The 6348-nt window shown below is 44.4% G+C and overlaps 1 long non-coding RNA gene across 1 annotated transcript; it reads right to left on the reverse strand.

The window, feature by feature from the left end:
• Positions 1-3659: 3659 nt before the first annotated feature.
• LOC148686447 (uncharacterized) lies at positions 3660-5913 on the reverse strand. Its single transcript, XR_015949410.1, has 2 exons — positions 5724-5913; positions 3660-4016 (listed from the first exon to the last, which is right to left on the reverse strand). It is a non-coding gene; the product is annotated as an uncharacterized LOC148686447 (long non-coding RNA).
• Between the last annotated feature and the right edge of the window lie 435 nt (positions 5914-6348).

The raw sequence follows: 6348 nt of genomic DNA on the forward strand, positions 1-6348 counted from the left end.
CCCTCGATACTAATGGAAGGAAAAGGCTCAATAAATAGAAGGATGAAGAATCTCTGGAAGCGTTGCTGGTATTTATACAGTTTATACCAGGAAACAGGGAGAATAGTGTTCTGAGATTGCTGCCAACATCAAATATCCTTTGTCAGGTATTGGTTGAAACCACCTCAAATTATTTCATTTTACAGTTAATCCGACAATTGCTGGGATTAGCATTCTGCGTCTTTCAAACTCTGATTCTCTGTTCTCACCTTAGCTATGCAATTCAGCATCAGTTGACTCACCAATACCTAAACTGTGGACATCGTTCAGAAGGCACCTCAAATGTTTTTTGTTGAAACTGGGGGAACTGGCGAGAGCAAGGTGGGGCTTTTGTAATTAGTGGAGCTGGGGTGTTAGAATGAATGTATTGTTTCCTACTATAAGCCTTGCAACATATAATCATTGCATTGGTCTGACAGCTAAAGATGCAGGGATCAAGCTTCAACCAATCCCCCCCCCCTGAGAAACTGCAAAATACTGGGGGACATGTTTTCAGGGCCAGCTCTCCTATTGGACAGCACAGGGCAGCTGCCTCTGTTGGCAGGGGAGAGACAGCAGCAGTCTAAGTTAGCCCCTTCTTCTTCTTCTTCTTCTTCTTCTTCTTCTTCTTCTTCTTCTTCTTCTTCTTCTTCTCCTCCTCCTCCTCCTCCTCCTCCTCCTCCTCCTCCTCCTCCTCCTCCTTCTCCTTCTCCTTTTTTTGGCGATCACTCGTAGCTGAGTAAGATTGTCTTCCACAAACACGGTTTTAACAGTGAGTCCGTAAGTGACTATGGAGGCCAATTCTGGATCCACACGTCCTTCCACAGTGGGGACATTGGTTTCTGGATGGGAGTCGACCCCGGTGTGGATTTGGATGGGAGTCGACCCCGGTGTGGATTTGCCAAGCATGCCTTCCTCTTAGCACATTTCTCCCTTGCGTCCTGAGTTCAAGCGTCTTCAAAGCCCATGACACCTTTCGTAAAGGCTGTTCTCCAACTGGAGTGCTTGCAGGCCAGTGTTTCCCAGTTGTCAATGTTCAATTCATGACTAGGGGCTTCCAAATTTAACGATCCTGCCCCTGTTACCATTTGCCGATCGCCATGGAACTTTTGGGGTTTGGGTTGGGCTTTTGAAAGATGCCTTTACGTGGATTTTTTTTAATGTGTGTAGATCAGTGCACGCTGACCAACGCACAGTCTTCGCAGTGGGACTCTGTTCTGATGGCATAAAGTAGTCACGACAAACTGGTAGGTTCCTATCTGCTGCAGCCTTCATCCACCTTCACAGCCATTGTAACATACTGCTTGTTATCATCCACCTGTTCTGCTGTTGAGGACTTCTTGGGTCATTCTTTGTCGTGGTGAGTGGGCTTGCATGTTCCTATGACTCTTGTGAGTGAAGCCGTCGGGAATCTCATACTCCCAGCCTCATGCTTAGTGTGGTCCCAGCACCAGCATTAAGTAAGATTCAAGTGATAGTCCTGTAAGATTCTGCATGCAGTATGGAGAGGACACCAGCCTGTCCATTGCAGCAGGTAGGAACATGGCCTCAGCTGCCCCTGAGGGCTATGTTCTGTCTTCACATAAACTAATAACAGCTGGTCAATGAACGAACCAGAAGGCTTGACAGATCAATGTTAGGTAGATTTATAAAATCCTGTCAATGCATTGCCAGAACCTAGCTTACCCAGGGATGGGTGAATCTGCCCATTTTGCTCTTTCTCTTCTTCTTTTCCCCCAACACTTGAATGCAGTTCTTCACAAATCAGTCTGTGAAATGGCAAGTCCTCCTGAAAATTCATCAGCACCTTGCTACAAATTTATCCCAGTGCACATGTATTTCTATGCAATTTTGCCCAAAACACACATTTTGGGCAAGCCATTTCAGCTAGATAATGCAGTTTCGTATATTAATAATACAGTGGTCCCTCGACTTACGAATTTAATCCATTCCAAATGCACATTCGTAGGTCGAAAGGTTCGAAAGATGGAGGGCACAAGGAGAAGGGGATGACAGAGGATGAGATGGTTGGACAGTGTTCTCGAAGCTACCAGCATGAGTCTGACCAAACTGCGGGAGGCAGTGGAAGACAGGAGGGCCTGGCGTGCTCTGGTCCATGGGGTCATGAAGAGTTGGACATGGCTAAATGACTAAACAACAAACAACAAGTGTGTGAGAGGGGTTGTGTCAGCGATACTTGTATGAGTTCTCTTCCTATTTACTTGTTGTATTTCCTTGGTGGTGCAAGAGGTTGGGTGTGGCTTAGGGTGTGGCTGGTTGTCTCTGGTTGGCTGTAGTGGGAGTTGTTTTTGTGTGAGAGCGGGGTGCGAGTGTGTATTTTTGAATCAGGTTAGCCAGATTGATTCGTATGCTGTAGGGGGATTCTTGACATTGTTTTGTTGGGCTGTGATGTGATAAAGGGGAACCAAACTGGGGTGAGGACGTCTTCTTCTATTTGTCCTTGTGTCAGTTTCAGTTTATTGGTTAGTTTTTCTAATAAGGCTTTTTGTTTCCCAAACTATTTGATGCCATTGGTTGCATGTGAAACTTCTTAAACCAACTCAAGATCATGCGGAAGTGAAGTCATAATTTATCAGAGAATCTCCCCCCCCCCAATCATCCATCATTCTCAGAAAGTCAGCACTATCTCTGGAGTGTTCAGGCAGAAGTTCTTTACTTTCAGTGCAAACTCAGTTGGTTAGAGCCTAGTGTTGATAATGCCAAGGTTGCAGGTTTGATCCCTGTAATGGAGAGCTGCTTATCATTGCGGGGATTGGACTAGATGACCCTCAGGGTCCCTTCCAACTCTATGACTATATATATATATATATATATATATATATATATATATATATATATATATATATATCCCTCCCTACCCAAAGACAAGGCCATTTCATCTAAAGCTTCCATGTCCGGGAGTAGTTTCCTCCCTACGTTTAACACACAAAAACAGAAGATCAGAAGATGAACTATCGACTTAATGTCCTGACTCTTAAAAGGGAAAGTGGGGGAGGAAATACAGAGGAAACTATCTCTGACCATTAGCCATGCTGGCTGGAAACACTCAGCCAATGAACTAGAGCAGGGGTGGCCAACTCCCAAGAGACTGTGATCTACTCACAGTTATAAAATGGCAGTGATCTACCCCCTTTTTGGGGATTTAGGTCAAAGTTGTTGAGTTTTTTTTAGGAAGGAGGAAGGCCCATTTTTGAGGGGTTCGGGTCAAAGTTATTGAGTTTTTTCAGGGAGGAGGTAAAATGTTGAGCTTTTTTTAGGAGAGCCACAGTTGTTCAGCTTCTTTGGGGGGAGCCAATGATCTACCAGTGATCTACAGCAGATGTCCAGTGATCTACCGGTAGATCACGATCTACCTGTTGGACATGCCTGAACTAGAGTACTCCTTTCCCACTGCCCTGGGATTAAACTCCAGTAGACATATTGGCACTGATCCCTGAGTAAACATGCAAAGGGTTGTGTCATTAGAAGCCAAGCTTCGTGGAGAGCCTGCCCTAACTTAGTCATTCATTGTTGTTGTTGTTGTTGTTGTTGTTGTTGTTGTTAAATAAGCAAGGATTTCAGATTCCCCAATTTTTCAAGTAGGCAAACAGAAAACATAAAGAGAGACCACCTGAGCAGGGTTTGTGTGCAGTTAATAGGTTGTTTATTGAAAGAAGGAGGGAGAATTAACCAAAGATTTGGTGAAAGGAGTGGAATCGATTAAACAGCATCTTCTGCAAAAGGAGTGGAGTGGCTCATTCTTCCTGGTGGTTGTAGAAAGGTCTGCCACTGGGTTTCTCAGGACTCTGCCATCTGCCATCAGCATCAGCGCACACAGCACTTCAGAACTGCAGAAAATGGGCAGTTGTTAAAGGCTTCTTTGAATACGAAGCCATTGTGACATGCGAAGCCCCGGGGCAGGCAGTATCCATCTATGCCGGAGCACAGGACCACCTTAAGTCTTGCCGAATCGTCTGGCTGGGGCAACAGCCCAGGGTCTGCATATGAAAGAGAAAAGCAGCATTTGTGAAAACACTTGAGGGGTTGATAGACATAGGAAAGAGCAAAGACCTCAGGAACTTAAGTTTATGCAAGGGGAGATTCCGGCTGGGCAGAGCATCATGAAGGTGAAAGTAGTTCAGTTCCATTAGGGCAAATTGGGCACTCCCTACTCCCAAACCTCAGATTGCTTCCAGCCAGCCTCCACCTGCCTGCCTCCCCCCCCCTTTTTTTACAATTTTCTTTTGGTTTTCAAAAGTTAATTGCATACTTGGTTTCCCCCAATATTTTTTTTAACAAATGTGAACTTCCTCTCCAACCTTCCATGGTTTCCTGGTTTCCCCTTATCCTGCTGCATATTATACCTAACACCCTTCTTCATCCTTACTTGATATCTACATTGCTTTACTGCTGATTGTAGTTCAAATCCTACTTGTGTATTCATCCGCTATTACATTTCTTCATATACCACAAAGGGCTTCCACTCCTCTCTAATCACAGGCTCCTCCTGGTCTCTGATTCTTGTTGTCAAACTTGCCAACTCCACATACCCTGTCAGTTTATTCAACCAATCTTCCTTTGTGGGTTTCCACTTTTGTGAACTTTTTGTGCCTGCCTTCTTATGTCAAACTAGCTGTTGGTTTCCTCCTCCTGTAGCCCCTGTAGAACTCAACAGAGGGAACGAGGGGGACAAGACCAGAATTTGTTGGCTTGGCTTTGGCTCCAACCACTGTTGGCCTCCTTGCCTTCTGCCCTCCCAGTTCTAGTCAGTGCCAACCACCATGGGAGCAGTTCAATCAATATTCTACTGGCTTTGTTTAAAAAAAAAATTGGGGGGGGGGTTGCTTCCTTTTATTGTTTTATATCCTTGCTGGTGTTTACACTGTACGACTTATACTTTTTACATCTATTTTATATCTATTTGTATTTTTTATATTTTGTCTTTGGTCATTATGAAAAAGGTGAGTAAGACATCCCATTAAATAAATTATGCCCATATTGAATGCTGTTTTGCTATAAACATGACACACTTTCCCCTAATGGATGCATCTTTCTAAACATTATTTGTCTAGGAGAGCCACCTTGAAAAATTCATAGAAGGCTGAATTTCAAATGATGGATGTGTTTCAATTTGCATATAAAGAAAATAGTAAGTACATGCAGGATCAGGCCAGTGGCCCGTCTAGTCCAGCATCCTGTTCTCACAGTGCTCACATGTCCCTCTCAGGAACTGGGGCAGGAGTGATGGCACTAAGATTAGGGAAAGGGTTTGGGGGAGAGGGAGAGGGAGAGGGAGAGGGAGAGGGAGGACATGGAAAATGGGATGCCCTGCAAATGTGGATTCCAGTCTCAGCCACTGCCACAAAGAAGCTCCTGACAGATTTGCTTATGAGGGATTCTTTGGGGGGGGGGGAGGACAGCCCATCCCATCCTCTGAAGAAAGGTCAAGAAGGAAGTCCTAAAACACAAAGTCCCACCAAACTCAGTAAGAAGTAAATGCATCATGATGAGCTGGACAATGAACCAGATTGCCCAAGTCCTTCCTATGAGGCTGGGAAGTCCATGGTAACTACAGCTTGTAAGTCAAAAGAATTCTCTTTCTGCAATACTATGGCTGAGCTGACCTAGATATGTACTTCCAACCGTGATTCTAGGATTCCTCCACAAGCTGCAATATGAAAGAATGACAATTCAGCCCAACTTACCCTCTTTCAACTTGGTTTCAGGGTCAAGAGGCTCCTTGGCTTCATCCTCGGATGGTGGTTTGGGATTGGCCTGGACCTGGAAGACCAAGAAGGCAACAGCAACGAGAACGTAGAGCATCTTCATGGCTGAAGATTGGCTGCAGTTGTGATGCTAATGGAAGGAAAAGGCTCGATGAAGAGAAGGGTGGAGAATCTATGGAAGCTTTGCTGGTATTTATACGGTTTATACCAGGAAAGGGGCAGAATGGTGTTAGGTTTCTGAGACTGTTGCCAAAATCAACTCTTGTCACTCAAGAATCGAAATCGTTTGAAATACTTTCACTTTGCATTTTATGAAATGTTTGTTGATTCCCCAAACTATGATTCTCTTTGTTGTCATCTCAGCTATGAGATCCTGTATCTATTGACTTAAAAATGCCCAAGCTATTAAAACCTTACAGAATGCGGCCAGATTCAATCAATCACTCTCTTTATTGTTGTCAATGACAGATATTCAGAAAGAAACATGTACAAATATTCTTCTACTTCCATGCCCTGCTTCTCTTTGTGGTCATCACAGTAATGCAATTCTGCATCAATTGACTCACCAACACCCCAGCTGTTGACCTCTTCCTAGAGGTGCCTC

Source organism: Zootoca vivipara, chromosome 3, assembly GCF_965207765.1.
Source record: "Zootoca vivipara chromosome 3, rZooViv2.hap1.1, whole genome shotgun sequence".
In the NCBI taxonomy this organism is placed as follows: Eukaryota; Metazoa; Chordata; class Lepidosauria; order Squamata; family Lacertidae; genus Zootoca; species Zootoca vivipara.